Raw genomic sequence first — 15,836 nt, 5'->3', positions numbered from 1 at the left:
GATAGATAGATAGATAGATAGATAGATAGATAGATAGATAGATAGATTTAGAAATCTGACATATAACCCGAATTTTGTGTACCTGTTCTTTTTCAGGATAATTAATTAGAAAAATGCAAGAGAATTTCTAAATAAATGCCAACAGTGCACCAAGTTTAACTTCCAGCTCCTCTGTCTACCACTCCCCCATTTCCTCCTCCTCCCCTTTATTTGCATCAGTGTGGATGCTTCCAACTGAAGGAAGTATAAAACACAAGCCAAGCTTACTAAAATATTAAGTGGGAACTTTTGGTTCATATACCTACAAGTTCCAGAGGAACTGTGATGTGCAGACATGGTTTGAATGGAGCACTGTGATTCTCTCAGGACGCATACCCCTGTGTGCCACCTTCAATCCCAGGAGGTTTTTCTCGTTGTGGCAACTTGGCAGTTGTTTGGATGGAGATAAATATTCATGGTATGGTGGTATGGTATTCCTGGCCAAAGTCTCAAGTTCTGTACTGATCACTTGGCTTGGGTAACCAGAGCACACTTTTTTGGTGAGAGATATACTCCGTTCCCAGAGTCAAGGGTGAATTCAGTCTTACCTCCAACTTCATGGCTGCATGGCTGTCACAGCATTAGGTAAATGTGGGGTAAAGGACAAATTAGTGTAAATGACACTTCCCCAAAGAAAACCTGGTACCAAATATGGAGGCGCAAAGGAAGGAATAGGTAGGCATGTGATTATTGCCTATTGATTCCTACCAGGTGTTCTTCTTCCTTCAGATCTTGCCATCCTCCTTTCACCAGGAGACTCTGATGTTCTCGTGTTCCCTTCCCATTTAGAGAACTTGTTATAATAGAATTTTTGCTTCAACAGTGTTTAAAATATATTTTTCAAGACAGAATTTCTCTGGTAGAGCGGCCATCCCATGTGTTTTCTTGGTAATGTAAATATTAAAGATCTTCCTCTATCTAGCCCTTAACATTCAGGCTGGCCTATTTTAACATAGTCCTATCTTCTCTCCTGCCACTCTCCCCACACCCCCCCCCCCCCGGTTACTTCCCAGGTGGATTGAATCCTACTCCTTTCTACTATTTTAGAGAGAAGTTGCAATATAGTTCTGTTTATGAGACAAGATTAGGTGCAAGAAACAAATCCACACATATTTCTTAAAATAACATTGATATGTTCAAACTTAGTAGTAACATTTGTGGGGCATATTTTGTTCCTGCCAGATTTAAACATGATGGAGGCAAATGTGAAATAGAATATGTTAAGTAATTACAATAAAACACGACTAAAAAATGTTCCAATATCTTTTCTTAGTTGGAGTGATGTCAGTAGTTGGCTATCAGTATCGGAGAAAGATAAAAAAAAAAAGGTGTATTCATAAAATGAAATCTTGTACAGTTATAAAAATTGAAGGACCTCTTTATATACTGATATAGAAAGAAGTCCACAGTATTTTGTTAAATAAACCAGTAAACTTTTTTTTAAGTAAACCAATAAACCTTTTAAATAAATTTAAAAAGTCATAAATAATGCTGGCTATCTTCTGTGGGTTTGTTTTTTCCATTAAAAAATGAGGATGATAATTTATTTACTGGAATATGCATAATGATCTCTAGAAGAATATATAAAAAACCTGTAGCATTTATTCCCCATTATTGAGTAACAGGGGAACTAGTCAATTAAGGGACATTTGTGGAATTCAGTTTTTTAATTTTATGTTAAGTTATGCCATACAAAGGATCATGTAGGTCTGTATGTAGGGACAATGTAAAGATGTATTAACTTTGGAAAAGAAGTCAGACTAAAAATGGTAGCCTGATTTTGCCAACTATAGCACATTTAATGTAATGTGGTCTCCTTTTTTGAATGCTTGAAAATCTTGAATTGCTCTGTGGCTTTGTTCTGAAGATTGCTTCTCACCTTACAAAGCTCTAGAACAAGATGTTGGAGGAAATGGCTTTTTTTTTTTTTTTTGTACGTCGTTCACCTACTGATATTTCTTTTCTGTGGCACCTTATTATTCTCTTTGCTTTACTGAATGGAAATTCCATGAGGTAGGGATGCTTTTCCTTTTTGTTCTTTGCTTTATTTGCTAGGATTGAGCAGCACCGGGTACACGGTGATCAAACCATAAATATTTCTTACATGAAGAGTATTTTGAAATGTGTTGTGCCATTCTTAAAAGTTTCGGTATTCTTTTTATATTTAATAACTTTTGCTTAATATATTACATTTATAAATAATTGTTGTGGCTGAAGAAACAGTACAAAATCAAAGCAAGAAAGACACAATCTAGAGGTTGGGCAACATTCACAGATTTTCCTAGGATGGCTTTCTGAGTAATCTATAGATCGTTCTCCCAAAATAAGTCCTTATTATCAAGACAGTAACTGAATTGATGTGGTGGGTTATAGAACATTGTATGACATTGTCCTTGATGGAAAGGGGACTAAAAAAAAAAAAATAGGACTTTTTTTGAACATCAGTTTCCCCAATATTTTGGCCAGTCTAAATATTGAAGACACATAGAGTATCTGCTCTGACAGCATGTTTTAGATCTTAGAAAATGCATTGTACTACCTAATGGACCTAATGTTCTCTTGTAAACAAAGAGCATCTTGTTGCATCACAGACCTGTACTTCTGAAACAAATAATGCAATATATGTTAAGGAAAAAAAAAGAAGAAGATAGCAGGAGGGGAAGAATGAAGGGGGGGAAATCGGAGGGGGAGAGGAACCATGAGAGATGATGGACTCTGGAAAACAAACTGAGGTTTCTAGAGGGGAGGGGGGTGGGGGGATGGGTTAGCCTGGTGATGGGTATTAAAGAGGGCACGTTCTGCGTGGAGCACCGGGTGTTATGCACAAACAATGCATCACGAAACACTACATTCAAAACTAATGATGTAATGTAGGGTGACTAACATAACATAATAAAATTTTTAAAAAAGAGCATCTTGTAATACTGTTCTTCTCTTTGTGGTTATCCATTCATCTCCTCAGGATCCTATAAAGATATTCCAGGTTTGTTTGTTTTTTTTATAGACCCTTTGAAGTGTCATAATTAGTCACGAACATATTCAGTAATCACCGTGATGCAGAAAATTGTCTTGATATTTGGCTGGAAAACTTGAGGGCCATGCATATCTACACTGGGCAGTTTGTATCATGTGCTTAATCTCAAGCTACATATGTTGGTGCTGTGAGACACTAGTCCTGATACCATGCTACATTTAATAAAAATGTTTATTTATGGCAAATATCCTTGACAACCCATTTCCATTTTCACGTTATTTTTTCCTTAGTATGTCGCAAGACTTCTTCTTATATCTATAGATGATGCAGAAGGAAAGTTATTTCATTTCACCTAAATTGTTATCATATTAACTTTAGCAATGACTTGGCAACGAACCGAAGTCCTGAACCACTGCTTTGAGACCTGTCTCTGAGGGCCTGGGTATATTGCAAGCTCTGTAGTATCTTGCATGTTGCAACGAGCCTCAAAGTGGGATATGAAGGCCTGTTTAAATATTTTGAACCATGCATTTTCAAAAAGCCAGTAGGAAAATGAACAGAGGGCAGCAACAAAGAGTTAAAAAAAAATAGATGTTAGCAATGTGAAAAGCTATTCAGCACTCATAAATAAAGAAATGCAAATTGAATCATCTATGAGCCTTTTTGAGCAGTTAATTGGCAAAAGATGAAATATTTAATGTTATAAAATAATGTTAAGGATGTTGGAGAAAAATATTTGTGCATTGTACATAAAGATTTGATAGGACAAAAACTTTTATTGCGGCTTTTATTGTAATGAAAAAAGACTATTAATTAAAATTATCATCAATAGGACACTAGATGAAGTATAATGCGTTCATCCATTGGAATGCTTTACAACTATTAAAAAGACCAAAATAGATTTACATGTGCTATAGGAAAATATCCTTAGTGTTTACTATGAAATTCAAAATGCAAAGTGAAAAATTGTAAGTACAATGTTCTTCCATTTGTATTCAGAGAAAACCTACATATCTGCACACCCTTAAATAGATACCAAGTATTCCTAAAAGAATATATAAGAATATTAACACAGTGGCTTTCTCCAGGGAAATGCGCAGAAGTACTATGATAGAAAGGAGAATATTTTTTTAAGTCTGTTAGAAGTTTTTAAGCCAGGTACACATATTGTCTTAATTTCTTAATATGGAATTTATATTTCTTAAAGGTATAAAATCAATGTTTTGTGAAATTTTCTATGTACTTTAGAGCTCATACAAGCCTAGTGTTCCTTTTGATTTATCTCTCTGTCTCATGAAAAATGAATCAATATTAAAAAATCAAAAGATGTTAACTTGTTAAAAGGATGTTCTTTGAGTAGAGTAATGGGGTGGGGAGTGGTGTTATTGTCTGAGTAGTGGAAGAATGTGTAGAACAAAGCTGGGCAGAGTCGTCAGAACCCAGGGTGGGGAGAAAGGGTTGCAGTATCTTAAAAAGTATGGTTTGTGGATGTTCACTTCTCCTAGGCAAAAATTAAAAGGATTTCATGGCCGTATATATCTGAGAAATGATTGGTTAAATTTTCTTAACAAAAGGGATACAAAAGCATTCCTGAAACTCTCCTGGGCATTCTGAAATGTTGATAAGAGTCTTATTTTCTTAAGGTTTTTGTCATGGGAAAAGGAATAGAACTGTGGGTACACTGTTTAATGACAATCTAGTAAATTTATGGATCCAATAAGTAAAATTTTAAAAACCATTTTTTGAATATTTAGTAGTGATGAAAACAATTAAATTTCTTTAAACATTTAAACTGATGGCAAATTGAGTTTGATCAGTTCCTTTGAACTCTTCAAGTATTTTAAACAAAATATAAATATAACTATTAGAAATTTATTGCTGTATTGACACTGAAACCCTTTAAAAAAATGTCCACACAAGTGTTTTAATTTTTTTTATTCCAACTTTTTACCCATTTTTAGATTTAAAACGACACCTATTGAGTTAGGCTTTCAAATTTGAAATAAGTTTACCCAAAGAGGAACAATACATGGGATTCAGTATCTGGGTTATCAACTGCTTTTGCTCAGCTGGCTCTAGCACTTAAGTTATTTTTCTGAATTCTTGGACTTAAGGTGGGTCCCTATTTAAAATTACATTTAATTTGTCTTTTTTTTTAGATTTTTAATTTTTAAGCAAGGTGTTTTTTCATGAAATGTCATTTTTTATTTTATCACTGCCAAGATTTTGTCTTATACCATTGCCAAGTCAGTATGTCTTGGCTTGGTCTGTAGTTATCTTTGGAAATGTAAGTTTGTTACTCTTAATCAGCATTTCAGTACAATTCATAGAAATATCTCAAGCAGAGTTTTTTAACCAGGAGAATTTTGTCCTATAGGAGACATTTGTCAATTTTTGTTGGTCATAACTGGGGGAGGGGGCTATTAGTATCTACCAGATAGAGGCCATGGAAGCTGCTAAACATCCTACAGTGCACAGGGCAGCTCCCCCATAGAACTGTAGGACCCCAAATGTCAACAGTGCCGGGTTTGAGGAAACAAAGTCTTATATGGAGATCAGTAGAATCTGTATTTCAAAGTGCTTCTGAAAGTTTAATGTGCAGATGCCTTTATAAAAGCAGATTCTGATTCAGTAATGAATATGGAAAAGAACCAACTGTAGTCGCTTTACCTTTTCTGAGCTGCTCTCAGTTTCAGAGCCAGTGAGTAGGCAGGATACCTTATATAAACATACAGGGTAGGCTCTGTCCCCAGCCAGCCAGGGTCAATGTGCATAGTCTAATTTAAGGAGAGAATCAGCCAACATGTTGAGCTGTATATCCGGTGCCATATTGGATTCATTATTCTGATTGGATTCATTGTTAACAATAAAACTGATCATCTGAGCACAAGCAGATTGGCCTTTGTGCCTTTTTTTTTTTCTTTTTACTTAGAGGGGGAGAATAGTGCTATTTTGTTGCCCCTTCGTGAAAATTCCATTGTCTTTTTTAAGTTTACATAATCACAGGTTGGCTGGTGGTCACTTTAAGTTGGCCCCTTAATCCTCTATCACTGGCCCAGGTAACATCAAAGGCATCTTTGTTTTCTGGTAACAAAAGGCCATTCCAACCTAACTTCCTATTTTTCTAGTTTTGAATATCAACTACCCTTGGGAGTACTGCTTTCTTTCTAATATCATATTATACTTAGTGTTATAATATATTACATTACATTATATAGATAATGCATTATATCATATTTAATATTATAGATTTTTTAGGATAGGTGAAAACCTTTGGGCCGGGAGCATACTTGAGAGTCCGTCATGGGAAAAGCGCTATTGATGATTTTGGTGTGGGGCCCCTGTTAGTAGGGGCAAAGCAGCAAAAGTTTTCATTTACCCGCTAATCTTAATATTTCCTTCCTTATATTTTAAATTTGGTTTGCTCTTTTTTTCCTACTCTTTTAAGGTGCAGGGTTAAACTTGTGGTAGGAGAGCTTCCATATTTTTTAATACAGGCATTTACTGCTTTAAATTTCCTTCTGACCATGGCTTCTGCTGCATTTCACAAGTTTTGGTATGCTGTGTTTTTGTTTTTATTCATCTCAAAGTATTTTCTAATTTCCTTGTGATTTCTTCTTTGATCCATTGGTTGATGGTATTAATTTCCACAGTTTGTGAATATTCCAGATAGATTCCAATAATAGAATATTCCAGTATTCCAATAATAGATTATTGACCTCTAATTTCATTCCTTTGTGGTCAGTGAAGATAATTTTGTGTGATATCAGTCTTTTAAAAATTTATCGAGACTCTTTTTGTGACCTGACATGTGGTCTGCCCTGGAGAATATTCCATGTACGCTCAGAAAGAATATGTATTCTGCTATTGTTCTTCACAGGTCTTTTCATCTAGTTGGTTTACAGTGTTGCTGAAGTTTTTTATCTCCTTGATAAATCTTCTGTCTAGTTCTACTCATTATTAGAAGTAGAGTATTGAAGTTCCCAAATATTGTTAAATGTTCTAGCCCTTTAATTCTGTTAGTTTCTGTTTCATATATTTTGTGTTCATAGAGGTGCTGTTAGAGCACCGTACACATAATTTATATATGTCTTCTTGATGGTGCATTAAAATCTCCAACTTCCTTCAGTTTGGCTATATATTATATATTCTTATAACATTTTAATTGATTTTAATTGATCTTTGTTTCTTGTAAGTTTTTTTTTCCAACTGTATTGAGATATAATTGATGTATAACTGCACTTTTTGTCTTAAAGTCTGTCTGATATTAGCATAACTACTCAAGCTCTCTTTTGGTGTAAATATATATATATATATATATATATATATATATATTTCCATTCTTTTGCTCTCAACTTAACGGTGCCTTTGTACCTAAAGTGTCTTTTAAATTAGCATATAAATAAATTTCAAAAATCAGTTCTGCCAATTATACTTTTAATTGGATAGTTCAGTTTGTTTATATTTAATATAAGTACTGATAAGGAAGGACCTATGCAATTTTGCTATTTATTTTCTATATGTCATATCTTTTTCTTTTCTCTCAGGCCTTCAATACTGCCTTATTTTGTATTCAATAGATTGTTTCTTGTGTATCATTTTAATCCCCTGAATTAATTTTTAGTGGTTATCCTGAGGATTACAATTAACATCTGAATTTATAAAAATTTGAATTAATGCCAACTTCCTTTTTTTTAAAGATTTTTATTTATTTATTTGACAGAGAGAGACACAGCGAGAGAGGGAACACAAGCAGGGGGAGTGGGAGAGGGAGAAGCAGGCTCCCTGCTGAGCAGGGCACCTGATGCAGGGCTGGATCCCAGGACCCTGGGCTCTTGACCTGAGCAGAAGGCAGATGCTTAATGACAGAGCCGCCCAGGCACCCCAATGCCAACTTACTTTTAATAGTATATAAAACTTTGTTCCTATGTAACTCTGACCCTGGCTTCTTTATATACTTATTATCACAAATTACATTTTTATATAGTCTGTGCCCATTGACATTGATTTATAATCATTGTGCAATTTTCTTTTAAATCGTATAGGAAAAAAGAGTTATAACCAAAAATACAATTATACTGACTTTTATATTTACCTATGTAGTTTTTATCTGTGTTTTTTATTTCTTTGCATGGATTCAATGTATGTCATTTCAATCTGAAAGACAAACTGTATTTAGCATTTCTTGCAGCTCAGTTCTACTAGAGATGAGCTCTCCATGTTTTTAGCTGGGAATGTCTTAAATTCGCCTTTATTTTTGAAGGATGATTTTGCCAGATAAAAATTCTTGGTTGAGAGTTGTTTGTTTTATCTTTAAGTACTTGAACTGTGTCATCCCATTGCCTTCTTGTCTCCATGATTTCTGATGAGAAATCAACTGTTAATCTTATTAAGGATCCTTACGGAGACAGTTTGTCTCCTGCTGCTTTCAAGATTCCTTGTTTTTGGCATTCAACGGTGTGATTATAATACGCCACAGTGTGAATATCTTTGATTTTTATCCTACTTGGAGTGTGTTAAGCTTCTCGGATGTGTATGTTAGTGTTCCTTATGCACTTATGAAGGTTCAGCCATTATTTCTTCAAATATTCTGTCACTTTGTCTCCTCTTCTTCTGGGATTCCTCTTAGGCATATGTTGGTGTCCCAAGGGCTTTTAGGCTCTGTTAATTTTTCTTCATTGTTTTTCCCTTTTCCTCAGACAAGATAATTTCAGTTATCTCCTCTTCAAGTCATCGATTCTTCTTTCTGCTCAAATCTGCTGTTGAGCCCTTCTTGTGAATTTCTCATTTCCGTTATTATACTTGGCAACTGCAAAATTTCTCTTTGGGTCCATTTTTAAAAATTCTGTATCTTGATTGATTTTGTGTATTTGGTGAGACATTGTTCTCATAGTTTTGAGTCTATATATGGTTTCCTTTAGCTTTTTGAGCATATTTAAAATAGTTAATTGAAAGTTTTTGTGTCATAGGTCCAGAGTCTGGGCTTCCTCAGAGACAGGTTCTATTTATTGATATTTTTTTCCTTTGTATTAGTCATACAAAAAAAACTGGTTATTTGCATATGTCATGATGTTTTTTTGAAAACCGGACCTTTTGTATATTATAACATGTCAACTCTTGGAATCAAACTCTGCTCTTTCCTCGGGGATTAAATTCTCTCTCTTGTAGTGTGTGCCACTGAAGTCTTTTTCATTAAATCATTGGTCACCTAGTAGTCACCTAGTGACTGAAGGGATATTTCCTTACATGCTGGAACCCAAACCAGTAACAAATACAAAATTTCAGTGTTTGTATGTTGGTTCTGTTGCTTTTCTGTAGTATACATTTACTGTCAATTTTGTTGATTTTTGCTATCTTCACTATTTTCTTTTTTTTTTTATTTGGACTTATATTCTTCTAGTTTCTTTACTGGAGCTTAGTTCACTGATTTTCAATATTTTTCTTCTCTGATATATTAATTTAAAACCATAAATTTTAGTAGAGCCTTAAATTTACCATTAAACTGCTTTAGGTGCGTCCACAAATTTTGATATGTTGTATTTTCCTTATTGTTGAGTTCAAAGTATTTTCTTACCTTCATTGTAATTTGTTCTGAGACCCATGTGTTACTGATAAGCATATTTCTTAATTTGCAAACATTTGAGGTTTTATGGGTATTGAGTTCTATTTTTTTCCGTTGTGATCAGAAACAATATTCCCTATGATTTCTCTTCTTAACAATTATTGCAACTTTATGGTTCAGTATCTAGTCTACTTTGATGAATGTTTCTTGTGTACTTGAAAGGAAATTCTGTACTTTTGGGGTATAATGATATATAAATGTTATTCAGGTCAATTTGATTAATAGTGTTTTTTTGTATTTCCTAAATCCTTACTGATTTTTGTCTGATTACACTGTCAGTTACTCAATGAACTGTGTTAAAATCTCCAACTTGACTTCCTCCAATTTGACTATGACTATACTTGGGGTTTGTCTAATCCTCCTTTAGCCTGCTAAATTCTTGCTTCATTTATTCTGAAGCTATATTAGGTAAATACATTTTAGGATTGCTAAACCTTCCTGGTACACTGGTCCTGATATCATTATTAACAGTTTCTCTTTAACCCTAGTTATATTCCTTGTTTTGAAGGCTAAATTTTTGAATATTAATAAAGTCATACCTAGGAGCGCCTGGGTGATTCAGCTGGTTAAGTGTCTGCCTTCAGCTCAGGTCATGATCTCAGGGTTCTGAGATCAATTAATTTTCTCATTATGGTTACGTTCAAGTAATTTCTTTTTCTCTTTGAGTTCTCTAATTTTCTTTTCCCCTACTGTGTTGGGTCTTATGTATCTCTAGTACATTCTTATATTTTTTTCTAGTAAAATCTTATTTTTAAAATGCTATATTATTTTTTATGTTCTTGAAGTGCAACTATTATTTTTTTGAGATCCGGTCTTTTGAATTTTTCCATCTTGACAGTAATTTTATCTAATTTTGCTGTAATTTCTTTAAAATATTTACATTAAGAAACTTTATGTTAATTCCAAATTCTGGGCCCTTTCTAAAACTTGCCTAGTTTTTTTTTTTTTCTTTTGATTATTGGTCAGACTTTCTGCTTCTATCTTAAAATATTTTATTATTTTCTGGATCTTGTGTTTAAAAAGTCCGTAAAGACTGAAGTACATAGTATTTTCACCCAGAGGCAGCATGCTCTTCCCTCTTCCAGGAGGATAGTATAAGTGGATAAGCACTTTTGACTCAATCCAGTGAGTAGTTAAGCTGAATTAGAGTGGTATTACTGCTATGGTTTCTTTTTATCTCCTGTTTCAAAAGCTATTAAGGGCTACCTGTGCTGTGTATCTATCAGAGGCCACTTTCTCTAGCAAGAAATTGAAGAATTGGAGAAACCTGAGATTCTTTCCTTTCTAGCCCAGACACCAAACTCTTTGTTGTACCTACAGTGCTACAAATAGTAAAAATCCCATACAGGAGACTTGGAAGTAAAAAGATCTAGCTCTTCCCAAGTGCTCTTATTCATTTCAGTCATTTACAGTGGCCATAGGGTTGTTAACAGCTCCTCTAGATTCTCTTTAATGCAGTGGAGTTCCTCTGCCTGTGGCTGATCCAATCCTCCCCTCACCTGGACCCAGACTAGGTGGACAATGGCTACAGATTACTGCTAGTCCAGAGAAGATTTAACAGTCATTGAAATTTAGTTCCTTTTGGCCTCTTTGTATTTATTGCCCTTTGGTGCTTTTTATAAATAAATGATTTTTTTGTTGTGGTTTATATATACATAGTCGGTTCTTGACTTACGACTTAGATTTTTCAACTTTATGATGGTGGTAAAGTGACACACATTCAGTAGAAATAGTACTTTGAATTTTGAAGTTCGGTATTTCCCCAGACAAGCAATATGTGGTACAGTGGTCTTGTGATCTGGATGGTGGCAGCAAGCCACAACTCCTAGTCAATCACACAACCATGAGGGTAAACAACTGATGGACTTAAAACCATTTTTTACCCATGCAACCATTCTGGTTTTCACCTTCAGTACAGTATTCAGTAAATTACAGGAGATATTCAACAGTGTATTATGACACAGGCTATGTGTTAGATAATTTTGCCCAACTGTAGGCTAATGCAAGTGTTCTGAGCATGTTTAAGATAGGCGAGGCTGGGGCACCTGGGTGGCTCAGTTGGTTAGGTGTCTGCCTTCAGCCCAGGTCATGATCTCAGGGTCCTGGGATCGAGCCCCGCATTGGGCTCCCCGCTCAGTGGGAAGCCTGCTTCTCCCTTTCCCTCTCCCCCTGCTTGTGTTCCCTCTCTCTCTGTCAAATAAATAAAATCTTATAAAAAAAAAATAGGTGAGGCTAAGTTATGACATCCAGTAGGTTTGGTGTAGTAAATGCACTTTCAACTTACATTTTCAATTTACAATGGGGTTATTAGGACATGACCCCACTGTAAGTCAAGGAAGATCTGTGTATTTTTTATTGTTTTGGCTAAAAGCTGTCCTGTTTAGAATATGTCCCTCTCATCTGGAAGCAGAATTCTACAAAGATTGCCTTTAGAGTCCTGGATTTATTACTGCATTAATTTTATTCCTGGAAATAACTTGAAAAATATTGAAAACCTTAGAATACCTTCTTCATTTTATCAAATTTTGTTGAAATTCAAAGACATTAGAATGCGTACTGTCATTTCCTAATAGCATATCTTGAGTCTTCATTTTTCCTTTTCAAAGAGAAAATTATGAAGGCAGTTCAAAGATAAGAGCTTATGAACCTAACATTAACTGCTGCTTATCTTTAAATCACTAAAGTCTATTTTTATTATTTAATAATAAAACTTAGATTTTACACTACTTTTAGTTTAAAAAGTCACTGGATTTGAGAATTATCTAACTCCATCACTCCAATCTACATGTTTATCTTTATTTTAGAGGTCATTATCTTTTCCTGCTTTTACTTTCAAAATTTACAAACTTATCCAACTTAGCAAAGACATTTTTTCCCTTTTGTTCCTCTTAAATTGCTTCTTCATGAAACATTCAAATTCATTCTCCGCATAAAAACAACAGAAAATTGATTTTGAACAGAATGGCTTAATCTTACCAATGAAATCATGTTTATTTAGTCTTTACTAAATTTCAAGAAAATTTTGCCCACCTCAATTCAAAACCGTTTCCTGCTCAGTCAGCTTTCTTATTGAATAATTGTCTTTTCTGATAAGTATTCAGATCCCTCCTGCTAACATGATTCAAATCTGGAATAAAAGAAAAAATCTGTCTTATAATTTAATGGCTCATGAATTTTCCCTTTAACTGAATACATGATTGCTCCATTTGTGTCACCTGATAGACTCCTCTTTACTTTCTGTAAGTTTACATTTGGAGATCTTGGCTGCCTTTCCCTATCTGTATATTTCAGGCAGGCTCATTACAAAGTAATAAAAAAAAAAACCCTAATAATTGTTGCATTGCCAAGGGAATATTTAGGGGTCTCAAAATTGTCCCCCCCACCCAAGCTTTCTTCACCTCTAAGAAAAATAGCTACAATTTGTTTAGCTATGTATATTTTCTTTTTATCTTCACAATAACTCTATGAGGTAGGTACGATTATATCCTTATAGATTTAAAAACTGAGGGTTGAAGAGTTGAGAAAACTACCCAACGTAATATATATTCAACAGGGATATGGTGGCTTCTGCATTCAACGACAGTGTGACTCCCAAGCTTGTTCTCTGAATCACTATATGGTACTGCCACTTCACACTTGGCCATCACTTTCTATCTAAAATACTCTAAACAGGGACACCTGGGTGTTCAGTTGGTTAAGCATCTGCCTTTGGCTCAGGTTATGATCCCAGGGTCCTGGGATTGAGTCCGTCATGGGGCTTCTTGCTCAGCATCAGGCTCCCTGCTCAGCGGGGAGCCTGCTTCTCCCTCTGCCTGTTGCTCCCCCTGCTTGTGCTCTCTCTGACATAAATAAAATATTTAAAAAATAAATAAAATCCACTAAACATATTGAAGGATATAAAGGCATGGTTTGCCAATACATAAACCAAAAAAAAAAAAAAAACTTCTTTCTCTTGATATTGCATTCATATAATAAGTACCACTTCAATTTGTCTTTCCAGGTACTTTGCTCTCTCCAGTCTGAAGGGGGTGGAGGGGAAGCTGCCAAATCTCACATTTTTAAATGGCATATTTTTGTTGTTGTTAAAAAGTCCCTTTTCCGGGCACCATCTTACACATCACTGATTCAAGATTCTATCATCTTCATATTCGCATCAGATAAGGATTGCCAAATAGATGAATCTTAAGCCAGAAGCTATAACTTTATATAAGTGGCTGATTGTTGACAGTAAACATCAAATTACTAAAATTAGTGGACCTTTCCTTTTTTTTTAATTTGATGGATCATGATATTTTCTTCATTATTTTAAAAATTAAATTTTGTGTAGTTCCATTTCCTCATCTCTATGAGCCTGAGTGATATTCAATCTCTGTGGTTTGGGGGTTTGTGTTTGTGTGTTTGTTCTAATGGGGGTGGTCATGGGCAGGTTTTTGGCTGACTTAAGCAAAGAGGAATTTATTGGAAAGTTATTGGAAGGGGGCTCGGGCAGCCGACTCAAGATGGACAGGGATACAGGGTGTCCTGGAAGGAAAGAGGCGGGAAGCATAGCAGCCAGGACATCTACCATGCCTGCTGCTGTCATGAGAATCCCTATGGTGAATAGTCTCCAAATTCTTTCTCTCCTGTTGCCACTAGTTCGAGACTTACAGTCCTAGGAGAGACCATGTGGTTGTCAGGCCTTAATCTCATGCCTACCTCCTGGTTAAACCAAGGTATGAGGAGAGGGGACATCTGACTTCTGTAATGAGGACCCAGGCACATGGAATCTTTCTCATACCAGGAGTATGCAAACGAGAGAAGTTTTTCCAAAGATAAATGGGGTTACTGATCAAACAAATGACTACACAGGCTGCCTAAAAAAGATTGGAAAACTTTCTATGCTTTGATACATCTTTTAGAACCTTTGTCCTTGATATTCTAGTTGCTTGAGCTTATCTGTTTCCATGAGGGCAGGTAATTCAGCTCTATCTTTCGCAAGCCGTACTGCTTAAATCTTGGCAGAGGCAGAATATCTAGGGCTTTAGTAAGTCAGCCTTCTGAGATTCTGCCACCCCCCGCCAGAGACCTTGCTAGGGAATTGGGTCAAGCTGATCTCTGCTATTTCCCAGTCGTGGAAAATTTACTTCCACTCTCTCACCATGACCCCTCTCAGTCCCAAGAAGATACTCTACTTTTTTTCCCTTCCCTTCTAGATTATGGTCATAAAATTTTTTCCTCTTTACTCTCCTAAAAAATTATTGAGGATCCCTGAAAACCTTCGTTTATGTTGGTTCTGTCCTATTGATGTTTATATCCTGTTAGAAACTAAAACTGAGAAAATTTTAGAGTATAAGAATATATAAGCACACATTCTATTAGCTGTCAACATTATGATATCACCTGTCATGTAATTAGCAATAAGCAATTATTATGACCTTGTGGACTCTTACAAGAGTCTCAAGGAACCCCCCCGCCATGGATTCTCAGACACATTTTGAGCATCAGTAACCTAGTCTAAACTTCCCAGTGACTTTAAACCTTTTGACAGCTAGAAGCTTTTTATGCAGACAGTTTAAGATCTTATAAGAAGGCCGTCTTTACAAGCTTCTCTATTTTCAACTCCACAAAAAATCTGGTTACCTTCATGGAATGGAGGGAGAAAAATAAAATGAAACACAATCAACATTTCTTCAAGATGTTTAAATCAGCAAAAATGGAATACGATTTAATATCACAATATGGTACATTAAGCTTCCTCTCCTGATAAAGCCTCTGGTAGTAAAAGAAAGTACATAAATCTGTTTTCAACAGAGAGACTAATGTCAGATAAGTAGGATTTTGCCTCTGTAGATAAACTTAGCAAGTACCTAAAACATACATAAACATAATGACAAAATCACTTAGTGCCATATGGATAGATTTCTTTATTACAATCTTTGAAATTATTCCATTTAACTACCAATGAATTGTGAACCAAAATGTAATGAAGAACATTTTTTTTTGATTTAGTAATGTTGAAACATAAAAGTATTGTTAACAATAAAGCTTTACAGACATAAGAATGTTTCTTTGATTCTTATTTTAAGAATGGATACACACAGGTCAGTTCTATATAAACTGTTGCTTGCTCTGATATTTAACATGGGAAGTATACGGTCATATAAGAGGTGATGATGATTATTATAGGCCAAGAGGAAATTTGTGCCAAAGCCTACAAGGTGA

At 35.0% G+C, this 15,836-nt stretch overlaps 1 long non-coding RNA gene across 1 annotated transcript in view; it reads left to right on the top strand.

Moving 5' to 3' along the window:
- The window catches only part of LOC141373845 (uncharacterized), a 73,339-nt gene that overhangs the window by 8,652 nt on the left and 48,851 nt on the right, over nucleotides 1–15,836 (top strand). The gene's annotated exons all lie outside the window — the stretch shown is intronic.

This window comes from Callorhinus ursinus, unplaced genomic scaffold (genome assembly GCF_003265705.2).
Source record: "Callorhinus ursinus isolate GAN/ISIS: 27379988/994484 unplaced genomic scaffold, GSC_fseal_2.0 scaffold12, whole genome shotgun sequence".
Lineage (NCBI taxonomy): Eukaryota > Metazoa > Chordata > Mammalia > Carnivora > Otariidae > Callorhinus > Callorhinus ursinus.
The sequence above is the reverse complement of the archived record's forward strand: the minus strand, read 5'-3'. Positions and strand labels throughout refer to the sequence as shown.